The 13744-nt window shown below is 40.2% G+C and overlaps 1 protein-coding gene and 2 long non-coding RNA genes across 6 annotated transcripts in view; 1 reads left to right on the top strand and 2 right to left on the bottom strand.

The window, feature by feature from the left end:
• Window positions 1–2618, top strand: part of LOC117953748 — a 19610-nt gene extending 16992 nt beyond the window's left edge. Inside the window, exon 3 of the long non-coding RNA XR_004658677.1 lies at window positions 2462–2618. This is a non-coding gene — a long non-coding RNA (uncharacterized LOC117953748). The remainder of the gene's footprint in view (window positions 1–2461) is intronic.
• Window positions 1–13744, bottom strand: part of sh3pxd2aa (SH3 and PX domains 2Aa) — a 118098-nt gene that overhangs the window by 86059 nt on the left and 18295 nt on the right. The window lies entirely within an intron of this gene.
• Window positions 1690–9381, bottom strand: LOC117953774. Its single transcript, XR_004658683.1, has 3 exons — window positions 9370–9381; window positions 6354–6360; window positions 1690–1779 (listed from the first exon to the last, which is right to left on the bottom strand). It is a non-coding gene; the product is annotated as an uncharacterized LOC117953774 (long non-coding RNA).

Raw genomic sequence — 13744 nt, 5'->3', positions numbered from 1 at the left:
TGTAATATGGGTTGTCGGGGGATTCAAAAAGGTCAGAAAAAGTATTATGTAATAGTAACTCAACAAAAACATACAATTTTATTAATATCTATTCAACAATAACACAAGTACATACAATGTACATACGATGATGAGCACAGATGGATGGACAGTCAACACAAGACGACGCTGTGTGTGTTAGACATGTCCCAGGAGGAAAACCTAAACAGCCTAAAGAAGACTAAAGAAGATAAACATTAACAGACTGAAGAAGACAGACATCAACAGACTAAAGAAGACAGTCAACAACAGACTAAAGAAGATAGACATCAACAGACTAAACAAGACAGACATCAACAGACTAAACAAGACGGACATCCACTTACTAAAGAAGACAGTCAACAACTGACTAAAGAAGACAGACATCAACAGACTAAAGAAGACAGACGTCAGCAGACTAAAGAAGACAGATGTCAACAGACTAAAGAAGACAGACGTCAACAGACTAAAGAAGACAGATGTCGACAGACTAAAGAAGACAGACGTCAACAGACTAAAGAAGAACTTTTAGGACCACCACGATGCTAGGCAAGAGGCACGGACTATGTTGTTTGTTGTGTTCAATTTCACATTGAAAGTCGGAAACTATACACGTCTACGGGAAATATCACGATCGGAAAGATACAACGTTATTTGCTCTATGAAAGACATTGACAAAGACAAAACCTAAGGACATTTACTCCATAATTTTAACCAAATCAAACCAAACATAGATTTCTTTTTGGCACCTATAGCACATTGCACCTCACCACAAGCCTGTACACATATAGAAGTGAGAGCATTGCAGGCCTAGTTCCAAGGTTGTTTTAGTCGTGCAACAGAAAACTCTGATTGGACAGATAGTCTAGCTAGCTGTCTGGATTGACCCTGCAGAGATCTGAGGAGCAGTTAACCATAGTCCTCAGCAACCGGAACAATCCCGGAAATTAAACGTTGTAGACGTACAATATAGATTAACATTGATATAAGCAAAAAACGCTGGTTTCAAAGAATGTTAAGCTGCTTCCTTACAACTGACTTAAAACTAAGAAGTGATGAATCACCAAACCTTTGTGGCACTCGTTTTGGGTCAATTTAAACTATTTCCTGACAGACCAAATCACCCAAATACTTTTGAAATTCAAAATTTGTATGATAGCTTCTCAACTAATTAAACAACATCTTCTTCAAGAACACTTCCCCTTCAAAGTACAATATGCAGTATAATCCATAGAGACCTTTTCTCTTAGTCCCACTTACAGAACCTTGAAACATGTACAGACAGAGGAACAACTGACAACGGGGCCAGGGTTGGACTGTTAGACCAACAGGAGCTCCTTCTTTATATCAGGCACATGTGCTAAGAATAGAGCCTCCACATAAGGAACTGCTAGAGGCATTTGGAAAATGCCATACTAGATGCCATGCTGTTATTGTGCAGTGGATTGATGCCTCACTTCCTGTTAGTAGTCATATGACTGTGAGGGTTCACCCCAGGCTTTGCAGTAGTGGAACCGAATGGAATGGAAATAAACAAACACACATTCAACTAGGGATGGACCAATTATCGGCCTTGGCTGATTAATGGGCCACTTTTGGGCAGTTTGCAGATTATCTGCGATGTTTGCCTGATGATAACCAGTAAACTTAATGAATTGTTGAGTGAATGTGTTCTACTTTGGCTCTGCTACAGCTCTGGGTGTGTCCCTCTGCTTCAGTTTCAATCACCACTGAGTCTGACTTAATGGCCCCCCGCACACACTACAACACTAAATGATTGTCTTTTACTGTGTGTTATGTACCAAGTTTTGGATTTATTAAATAATCACTTTAAGTTTAAAGCATTTAAACAAAGTAACATTACAACTGTGAACATTTCACTGTGAATGCATAGGTCGATAGATAGATAGATAGATAGATAGATCGATTGATAGATAGATAGATATTGACCCCAAAAATGGGAAATTAAACTAATAACAAATTACAGAGCTACAGCAGGAAAATATCAGACACACAGCCACATACAGAATATCCATGAAATAATAAATAGGATAGAATACAAGAACAAATATTTAAAATATATACAAGTTGGGAATAAAAAATAACTTTTTTTACTACTTAAACTACTTAACTAGTATTGATAAAGATATTGGTTCCAATTATAGGTTTCATGACCTACTAATAATTGGTATCGGCCTTGAAAAAACATTATTGGTTGATTCCTACATTCAACCTCTGGAACAACAAGGTAGTCATGTGATAGTTGCACCATTTCCATGGCAACAGCAAGCAAGGCCACAGGTTCAGCATGCTTGTTCTCACCGGTGTCACTGTAAGACATGATGAGGTCATTGCACTTGCTGCTCCGCTTGTGTCTGGACTATGGAAGCAAGTTGGACTGCAACTAACGATTATTTTCATTATTTTATTATTTTCTATTTAGGCGGATCAGTGTTTCCCAAAGCCCAAGAGGACATCCTCAAATGGCTTGTTTTCTCCACAACTCAAAAATATTCAGTTTACTGTCACAGAGGAGTGAAGAAACTAGAAAATGTACAAATTTAAGAAGCTGCAATCACATACTGTAAGTTTTACTTTTTGGTACTAAAAATGTCTTAAACAAATAAATCAATTATCAAATAGTTGGCAATTAATTAAATGGTTAACAACTAATTGTTTCATCTTTCCAGCACCAGAAACAAACAAAGCCAACACATAGCCAGTCTCCAGGAAGTTAACATGTTTCCTCTCACTTTCACCCCGCCCCCCCAACTTTACTTTCTTTGTACAGCAGGATAGAAACTAATGGAGCGCATTGAATCAAGTCTCAGCATGCATTAGCACCCTGCAGTATTCAGTTTTAGGGAGACAGATGTCTCAGATGGGCTCGAGGGGGGAAGGCGTTCCTTTCCAGCCACAATCACTCACAGTTGTGCCTCTAAATATAAACTGGCACCCTGGCACCAGATCTGGACAAATCCCTGTCCGTGGCTGGCACCTTCTATTTGGATGGAACATGATATCCTGCATGCTTCTATGCAGTGAATGCATGTGTGGGAGTAGCGTGGGGGCTGGATTTGTCGGAAAATGTGTGCTCTGTTTCAACACTGTGGGGTGTTATGCCCCATGTGGCAACTCAGGCTCCCTTTAGTTTCAATAAGACAACAGGTGTGGGGATGTGGTAACTTCTGTCCGTCCACAATCGCTCAGTTGTCACTCCCCAATCTCGAGCCTGCTGTGGCCTTTGGAACAAGGGTCAGGGGATGGGCTTTGGCAGGGAAACACCCTTGATGGAATGGGATCTCCTGGGGGTGAACCAGAATCCCAGTTTATCTTACAATATGGTGCCATCTAGGGATGTCACGGGAACCGGTACTTCAGTACCAAGTTGTTACCAAAATTACTGGGGGGGATGCAATCCTTCCAAACCTGACAGGGTCATTATGTACGCCTAACGTTCCAAAAGTTCTAGTGCGCCGTTAAATTCTGAAGAAGAACAAAAAAATCTAATCAAAATTCCCCAAAGCTCAAAGGAAGGAATTTATGTCTTTTGATTGCTTGTTTTGTCAAAGATTCCAAAAGCCAATGATGTTTAATTTGCAATTAAATTAATAAAAGAAGTGCAAGATTTTAGCACACTTCAAAAAGTACAAACCAGATTTCTGTCTTAATGGCTGGTTTTGTTGATGAGTCCAACAGCCAATGATATTGAATTTGCAATGTAATTAATCAGAGAGGTGCAATACATTCCCACCCTTGTAGAAAGTAGAAACCAGCCAATATTAGACATATTTTGCTTGATAAATGCATAATAACAAATTGATTGTGAAATTTTTGGGCCCTTTATTTTTCCATTGACATACTAATTGATCAATTACATATTTTTTTCCAAGCGATTTGTAATCACCTTTTGAATTACACTTTCAACTGTAGGTTTAGGATTAAAAAACAATAGCAGTGTAAGGTGCTGATGAATGATTTAAACTGCATAATTTAATTTCATCCAAGCGCTCACATGTGAAATCAATTAGAGACCTGCGAGCCCCCCCCCCCCCCCCCCTGTCAGAGCTAAACTTTGCCTGCTGGAGAACCTTTGCAGGAAAATGCGGAGTTTTCAAACCACTGGAACAATCCATACTTCTCTCTCCATCTCCCATTAGAGTTCAGTAGAAGTAGATTCTCTACTCACACACACAGTCATTAAAAATACATTCATCTAAGAGATAAAACAGCAGAAGCTGTGAGAAAACCTTGGTAGAACAGAATAGGTTCAGTGGAAAAACAAGGGTGGAAACGAATGAAAAACTAGCCTCACATGCTGTGATTTATAGGTATTAGGCCACAGATGACTTTATTTATATATTACTATATATTTAGCTAATAATAAATTGCAGGTTTCAAGGGATAAGAAATAAGAACAGAGCCAACCCCGATTGCATTTAAACAAAGACGAACCAATCATTTTACCCTTTGAGCTTTGCCTTTTATTAGTTCACCTTTCATATTTAAGCGCTGGCTAAATCTTCCAGTGGCATTTCCAGGCCAATTACTAGCTGAGAGCTTCCCAAGCAACCGAGCAACAGAGAAACAGCTTCGCTTTCCAGAGCAGCCGCAACCTCAATCTGAGGAAAAGGAACAGTGTTGGCTTACACACACTGCTTCATTTTGGGGTTTGTAAGTAGGCCAGCCAACTTACAGTTCACTGCAGACAGAGGCAGAGAGGAAGGGCTCTCACCTGTGCCAGGGTTCAGTACTAACAGAGTAGCCTAGGACCTAATTTAGCCATGCTGACAACTCAAGAGTTTCCATGCTGACAGTCAGGACAAACCATGGGCCAAACCCCAGTCTCTCCCAGAAGGGGTGAATCGGATGGCAATGCCCTCCTTGTGTGTGTGTGTGTGTTTTTGTGTGCTAAATGCACTCCATGGCCCACACTTACAAGGGCGTGGAAGGAAAAAAGAGAAGTGAGGTTTGGAATATAACCACAAGTGGGATGAAGGAAGTAAGGAAAGCATGAAAGACAAAACACTGGAAACTAATTTGGAGGAAAAATTTGATTTAAACGTAGCTGTTTTTCCTTGTCATTTCATAATGTTATCCATGTTATTCAATGAAAAGGAGACCAGGTCAAGGTTAAAAGAGAGCTTTATTGATCCCAAAAAAAAGAAGCTCTACAGTTTGCTTTTACTGACTGTTGTGAGCTTGGTTTTGTAGTTTGGGAATATTTTTTCGCTAAAGTGGTTCATTTAGAGCAACACTGTCCTGCTAAAACAGTAATTGTGAATGCATAATGTTTTGCATTTCAGCTCTTTTTCATATTTTGCAGTAATAATTTAGGTTGTTATTGTTGGTTGGTTTGCAGTCATACGTTTTATAGCATTTTTTTATTTGGACAAAACTAATTGCACAGGGGTCAACCCATTTCTGTATAGTAACAACTAGATACAGTGTTCGAGGTGGAGCCCCCTTCATTGCTGTGAGAGTTGCTCAGCGGTGCATTCGAGGCCTTCATGGAGCCAAAAATGACCCAGAGGATCTGCATTGCTTCCACGTAGTGCGGTCCATTGAGCAGGCGCACTAGAGACCTCTGCTGGCCAAGCTGGCTAATTCCGGTTTGGCGCTATGCTAACTTGAGTGGGTATTAAATGATTTAAGACTGCAGCTCTTTAAGACTTTCCAATGTTATCGGGCTGAATGAATTAAATTCTGATAAAATGTATCAGCTGTAGAGCCCGACCAATAAAGGATTTTTAAGGCCGATATCGATACAACTATTTGGTAAAAATCTGATATATTGGTCAATTTCTTTTTCTTTATCCAGAAATGTGTAACCAAACCAAAACTGATTTCCCTAATTGGTTATTTGTAGTTATTTATGAGTCCTCACTAAAATAATATGATAATGCCGATTAAAAATAAAATAGATATTTTATTGTCACAACAAAACAGAGGAACATAAGAATATATTGAAGTTCTGATAAAACAAAAATTTATAAAATACAAACTAAAGATATGAAACTTAAAGTCCTTTGACCAAAAACACATTAAAAACAAAAAAAGGGGACGATGTAGAGCGCCCTCTGGTGGACAAACGCCAACACTCAAAACATGGTTGAAGGGTGTCGATATATCGGTCTGGCTCTAATCCACTGATGTACTGACATTTCCTTCACCATGTAAGTCTAAGGGGAAAAGACCTAGTAGAGTAATCAGACACACACACACACACACACACACACACACACACACACATACACACACACACACACACACACACACAAACACTTACAGACTAACATGAAAGATACATGCATGCAAAACAGCATATAAGAAACCTCTGCACTTGACCCCTGAACATGCAGGTTGTGGCTGATAAGCCAGGGGAAACTTACTCAGAAGAGACAAGAATAGGGGTCGGAGAGGGGGTTAGGGTAAGAGACAGGGAAAGGTCTCAGAGGAAAGACAGAGCCAGATGGAGGAGTGGAGAAAGATATGTGAGCAGTGGGGGAGAGCGATATGGTGAGAAATTGTAGGAACAAGATATGAATGGCAGTGGGGAATATGTGACTAGTTGGGTCTGTGAAGGCAGGCAAAGACAAATAGGGAAAAGACTGATGGGGACAGCAGAACAGACGATGGACACCAGGGTTTCACTTTGATTTCTATTGGGAACTCTTATCAGCGCTTATCTCAGTGTGTCTTTATCGCGGTTCTGTCTCTCTTTTTCACCCAGGTGGCATTGAAAGCCTGTGTTCTGCATGTCCTGTCCTGCCTGCTGTTTACCCAATCACTGTTCATTAACCTGCACACAGAGGGGCGACGCAGGGCATTGGCTTAGGGTCTATGGATATGATCAGCACTAAACCTGAAGGGAAGTTGTTTTTTCAATGTTTTGAATGCTAGAGGGACAGGGCTTCAGATATCAGGAGAACACAGATCGGTTAATGAACATAGGGAAGTATGCTTGTTTCACTTTCAGATACATGGCTTTCGTCTGGTTTTGTCTTTTGGACTTGTATTAAGTGGCAACCACCACATTGAGGCAATCAAGTAGTCAGAAAAACTAGCCTTTCATATAAATAATTTACAGACAATTATTTTATTTCTATTAAAGAAACCTTTTTTAGCCTTCCAAATAGAATGTAGGATATAGATGCTGAGATATACACTTAGGGCTGAGCAATATGGAGGCAATCAAATATCACAACCTTCTTGACTAAATACTTCAATGTCGATATTGCAAGGATAGCAATGGATGCTTTAACAGAAAGTTATTCACACATTATTTACACACTTACTTATGGGCCAGTAAGCCTATCATCATTGGGGTTTATCCACAAATTATGATGCTGATGTATAATCCCCCCCGTTGAAGATCTCTGATCTACAGTAAAAAACATAGATGCCAAAAAAATGATATGTAAATAGAGAATAACTGACGGACACTTCTTTATGAACTCCCAGCACGTCTTCCTCTGCCTTCATGCTCCTACACGCAGAGGCTACCAGCCACTGAGAGGGCCTTTCCACTTTAACACAAAGAACACAAACCTCGAGAGGAATCCTTCCCTCTTCTCCACACACACCATATAAATATATGGGATCAATGTAGCAAAGGCCCGAGCTTCTAACTTAAGAGTGATCACTGTGTCAATCTCCTACAGCTCACTGTTGAATTTTTATGCAGATCTAAGTCTGCTTCTTTACTCAGTGTAAATCAGTCTGCACTGGAGGCTTTTAGTATGAGGTTTGCTGTGTGAAAATATAACAGAAATTGTCAGCTTTATTGTCAGAAGATATGAGCTGGCAATAGTCTGAGTATTTGCCTTTTCTCGGAGCAATACAGCGTTATTGACTGCATTTTATTAAAAAAATGACCACTCTAGCCATGGATGAGGCTAAGTATGTAGGATAAATCCATGGGAGAACATCAGTTTTTATCCACAGCAATGTTAAATCACAAGTTAAAAAGGTCTGCTTATACACTAAACTGTAGTAGGCCTGGGCAATATATCAATATTGTCTCAATATCGATATGTATGTGGCTAGATATCGTCTTAAATATTGGATATCGTAGTATCCTGATATTACACAAGTGATGTCTTTTCCTGGTTAGAACGGCTGCATTACAGTAGAGTGATGCCATTTTCTGAACAACAGAACAGAAGAGGCGGAGCATACTCATAAAGCTTGCATGCTGTATACAACAGACTAGGGCAGTATATTTCGCCCTAGTAACCCTAATAGGCTCAATATCTTCTCCAGCAGGAACACAGGCAAGTAGTCCGCCATTGTATGTGGACAACCCCCAAGTGGGATATTTTGGCTCAGCTCATTTAAACAGCTCATATTACTTACTCTACAGCGCTGTGGAGATGGGACTGGCAATGCATTGTTGCTAATTTTTCTTCATCTATCTGCTTTTTGGTGGCTAGCAGGGATCATAGAGTCATTGCATCGGAGTTTTCTGATCTGCAAACAGCTGTTTGTATGTAATCTAACATTGTACCATTTTGTACTATTGACCCTAGGGTCAGTGCTACCAGTCCCCGTCATGGGATTAATTGTATAGCTGTCTTCTTTAATTAGTATCTGTCCTTTTTAATTGTACTGTATGTTGTTGTGTTTAGCTTTTCTAAATGGACTTTGAGTCTAACAATAAAAGTTATCTATCTATATCTGTCTATATATCAAACTAACCCATGTAAAGGATTGTGCAGGATTGTCACAGGTATATGTTCTCTAGGTGCTTTCTAGTTAAGTATGTTTATCATGGCAACCACTTTGGTCTTACAAGCCCTTTTATCTTGCTCTCAGATATACTAGCCTGCAGCAGAATGTATTCTTGTTTTCCAAAATGTTATAATTAGAATGAATCAGTAGAATGTTTACTAGATCTTCCGATGGAAGTTTTTTATCAAACTATATCTCCTTATCAGGTGCCTACTGTCTTACATCAAACCTCCATTCAACTCTCCATTCTTCTCTATCTTACAGTATGTCTCCAATTGCCTGAATTATTGCCCAGTCACCTCACAGTCACACTGCTAAGTTTTCTGAGACGTGGAAATCTCCTGCAGAACGGCTGAACGGTGCTCATTCATCCTAAATTTAGCCCCCTCTCCTGATCCCTTCGCCATGGCTGTGGGAAACACTGCATGCTTCCCCTCCCTGCTCTCAATCCAGCGAGGACCTGGCCCGGGCTGTCCTGTCAAGTGCCCGATTGTAACTCATGAGAACAGTTCTTGTGTTCAGCGTTTGAGTGTCCTTCCTCTGCCTATCATAAGAAGCTAAAAAGTATGTTTCCCCGCTCTTCTCTCTTTCTCTCATAGACATACCCATAAATAAAACAAAACAGTCCTTTATCCTCGGCCTGAAACAATGGGTTCACTCATTCGGCTGAGTTACAGTATGTCCACAGAACACCTCAAGGACAAGGAGGCTGAGCTAGAGGCCTGGCTTTTCAGCCATTTATCCTAGAGGATGGCATACCGATAATGCCTTGTTGTCTCGACATACTGTATGTTGCCATCAAACAAGCCACACAGATTCCCAAATTCAGTGAACTTCCTTTTAAGAGCTTTAACCACAGCTACTGTATAATTTTCGGAGCTGAATATGCGATGCTGTGTGCCGAAAGCCTGCTGCTAGCATCCATAAAGCTATTTACAAAAGGCCTGAACATCAACCTTGAGACTGACTGTCTGAGCAAACCAGACTAATATTGTCTGTTAGGTTCTTTAAAGGTACACTAAACTCTAAAAAAGGGATGTAGGAGAGATGTAACATAAAAAAAAATCTGTTGCTGTGGGTTGGCTTGTATGCGGGCAGACTTGGAAAAAGAAAAGAGTGGGTTTGTGTGTGTGTGTGTGTGTGTGTGTGTGCGTGCTTGCGGACTGAATACAAACCAAAAGCCCTCGTAAAAAGCTTGAGTCAGAGCGTGTCCTTCTTTCAGATGGTGAGCCATGCCGCAGACTTTTTATATATACCAACGTTACTCTGGGCCCAAGGACACCCAGGGCACATCACCCACTCCTCCGAGACTCCTGAAACTTGCTTATGAAGGCTGCTTTGTAATAAGCAACCCTGAAGAAACCCACAATATCACAATATCTTTCAGCTGTTCCATCTGCATCATCAGTGTTGTAAGGTTGTCTTAATCCTCAGGGCCACTCGTGTTGCTGTCATTCTCTTTACCGTCATCACTTTCATAGCTTAAATCCTCTACTTCATTATCACCTCCACAAATATCATCATCATCATCCTCCCAGTCTCACTCCGGCTGACCTGTTCCTCTCCCTGTCCCGGTTTCCTCCCCTCTGATGACGAGTAACTTGGGCGGCCTACTTTTGACAGAAGGACACAGTGTTTGACTCACTTGTCAGGTCTGGCTGAGACATAACCACATCAGTGGAAGGGCCAGTTACATACTGACGAGAAAGATGAGCAGTTCTGTAGTCAGTGGTAGAAGAAGTATTCAGATCCTTTACGTAAGTAAAATTACTAATACCACACTGTAAACATACTCTGTTCTTCCATCTTCCACCTTTATTTATACAGGGAAAGATCAGACTGAGACAAAGGTCTCTTTCACAGCTGAAGCCTGTATACGGCATAATTTAAAAGAAACTAGAGAAATACAACAAAATTACAAATAACAATTACATTTAACAACAATTGGTTTATTAAGCTTGGATTCATTAAGACGCATTGTATACAAACACATTTTCCTAACTCTGAATGAGCTTGAGGAACCTCCAGTAACAATGTAACCAGTAACAATGAATTTTTGAAACCAGTTTGGCCAATTTTCCAATTGAATTGTCCACTAACTAATCAACCAATGCCTGGTCCTCCTAGAGACCAACGAGTCCCAGCCCACTAGTGTACAGAACACAATGGTGTGTGTGGAAATTGGCACCAGTTATGAAACGCAATACTGCATGATAGAGTGCGTCTAAAGTTACAAGTGAATAGTCCTGCATTGAAAATGTTACTTAAGTCAAAGTATTGTAAGTATCATTAGAAAATGTAATTAAAGTATTAAAAGTTAAAGTACTCACATTTTAGAAACTGGAAACAATCCAAACAGTTCTCTCAATCATCTAATTCTCTAATCATTTCAGCTGGACTTACTAGTAACTAGTAACTAAAGCTGTCAGATTAATTAAAAAAGTGCAATATTTCTCTCTGAAATGTAGCAGAGTAAAAGTAAATGGTGGCATGAAAAAGAAAAGACAATACTTCAAATTTTTACTAAGTGCAGTACTTGAGTAATTGTACTTGGTTCCATTCCACAACTGTCTGTAGTGGACAAACAGAAATGGACAGGGAGAGGGGGGAAGGAAATATGTAAAGGTGTGGAGATGGATAATAGTGAATGCATGCAGTGTTCTGCTGTATATTTAGCTGACATACACGTGTTGATGTGGCAGGCATGTGTGTGTTCAAGCCTCCATCTGTCTTAACTTGCTTTTGTCTTCCTTGCTCCATGACTAATTGAGGGACGCCAATGGTTCGATTGACAAAGGGCCGGTAATGAAAACAAAAAATCAAAGCTCTGTTCCAGCCGGGCAGCTTTATCACCTCAAACCACAGTCAAATAAAGAACTAATGGAAAGACGATGGGAGAGGACGGCAGAGAGAGGGAGAGAGAGGGGTGCTACTTTTCTCCTAGAATAAGTGGACAATGTGATGAGATCCACCCCACTCTTAACAGAACAAAAGTACACACACAAAATGGCTCCCCACAGGGCAATTCTGGCTACATTTTGCATTAATATATTCTATATTCTACTTGCCGTAAATTACTTCTTTTTCGGGCCACTAAATAGCAATAATATGGATCTTATTATTTTTTAATCTTAACACTTTCTCTACTTTGCTGGCTTTACACTGGCAGGGGCACTTTGGATCCTCGCTGGATCCTTTCAAATTCATCCTTCTACACAAGCGTATGCAAAGCCTTTTAAGGGTGATACAGACAGAGACACAAAGAATGATTCAATGTTGAATAGTCAGTAGAGCCCGACCGATATATCGGCGGGCCAATATTAGGCATTTCCCAAACTATTGGTATTGGCATTTATGATGGCCGATAAAAAATCATGGTTGACCGTCCTGCTTTTCTTTTTTTTTTTCTTTTTTTTCAATATTCATTCATCAGAATAATTTATAATGACAAATAAATGACTCTGATAAATGAATATTTAAAAAATGAAATATAAACGGACGGTCAACCATGTTATGAGTGTTGGCGTTGCCTAGTTTGTCCACCAGAGGGCGCTCAACAACGTCCATGTTGGCAACGCATTGTTGTGATTGTATTTTTGTTATTGTGTTTTTGTTCAATCTTTTGTTTTTTGTTTACGTTTCATATCTTAAGTTTGTAATTTTATACATTTAATTATTCAGAACTTTAATATATTTTGATGTTCCTTGTTTTATTGTCACTGTTGTGACAATAAAACAAATTATTATCATATCATCTTAGTGAGAACTCCAGTAAATAACTACAAATAACTCATGTTAGGGAAATCTGTTTATGTTTTGTTACACGTTACGCGTTTCTGGATTTAAATATATATATATATATATATATTCTGTATATATCGGCTGATATATCGGAATATCGGTAAAAAATATATATATATTTGTGTCGGCATCGGCCTTGCATCTTTTACCGGTTGGGCTCTAATAGTCAGGGCGGCATCCTTTACTTCACTTTACTCTTTGTGTGTGTCTAAGAAGGCATTAATTGTTCGTGCATTCTATGCAGAACATAAAGACTTGGTTTCAGGGACAAAAAAAAACCTAAGCAAAGTCAATCAAAGCTACATTTGTGGCCCCTCTCATACTTGACGCAAGCCCAGGACCAGGGCCAGTGTGTTTCCAGGAAGACAGCCTGTTCTGGTTATTACTAGGAAACAGTCTTGAAATCCCCAGCGATCTTTGCCAATGCTTCGGTTAAAGCGCTCTCCAACAGTTTCACAGCGGCCATCCATGTTTCTCTCCTCTAAGGTTAGCCGGTCTGCTGAGAGCAGCAGGGTCTCTGCACCATATAAATGTTTGGACAGGAGAGGCTCCAGGTTGCTCGGAAAACAATGGGACCAAACAGGACCATCAAAGGTATCTAGTGAGATCAAAGGCTGGCAGAGAGAACTTTACTTTAGGTCCAGAGACAGAGGATTACTCAGCGTTAGAAAGCTGGTCCGTCAGTATTGCCAGTGGTAGTTTCATAGGAGTGTCGAAGTGCAAATGAAAACATCAAGGAACCAGGCAATGTAAGACGTGAGCAGTGATAAATTGCAATGTGCTTTAAAAAGGGACATCTGGTAAGTCCCATAAACATGTAGCAAGAGATTTTCACACTAGAGCCAAACGTTGCCTTGTGAGAGACGCTTTCGTGGAAGTGAATGAAGCGCCGACCAAGGTGGGTGACCTTCGCCCCGCACCATCTGACCAAGCTAACTAAATCAATCTTGCCACCGCGGACTGGAAGTGATTTTTGTGCCAAGCCATCCATGAACCATTAAGGTTCGTTAGTTTCCTCTCAGGAAAAATGTGAGGGGCTGAATATCAGGAGGAAGACACACATCCACTCTCCTCACCCTACATGTATGTCTTTCCCGAACGAAGGAACATTCAGGCATACTTTGCTTGCTTTTCCGTGTTTATTATTCTACCTCTATCTTTGATTCCACATTGGGAGTAATCAGTTGCAGGG

This window comes from Etheostoma cragini, chromosome 2 (assembly GCF_013103735.1).
Source record: "Etheostoma cragini isolate CJK2018 chromosome 2, CSU_Ecrag_1.0, whole genome shotgun sequence".
In the NCBI taxonomy this organism is placed as follows: domain Eukaryota; kingdom Metazoa; phylum Chordata; class Actinopteri; order Perciformes; family Percidae; genus Etheostoma; species Etheostoma cragini.
This window is presented reverse-complemented; position numbering and strand designations above follow the sequence as displayed.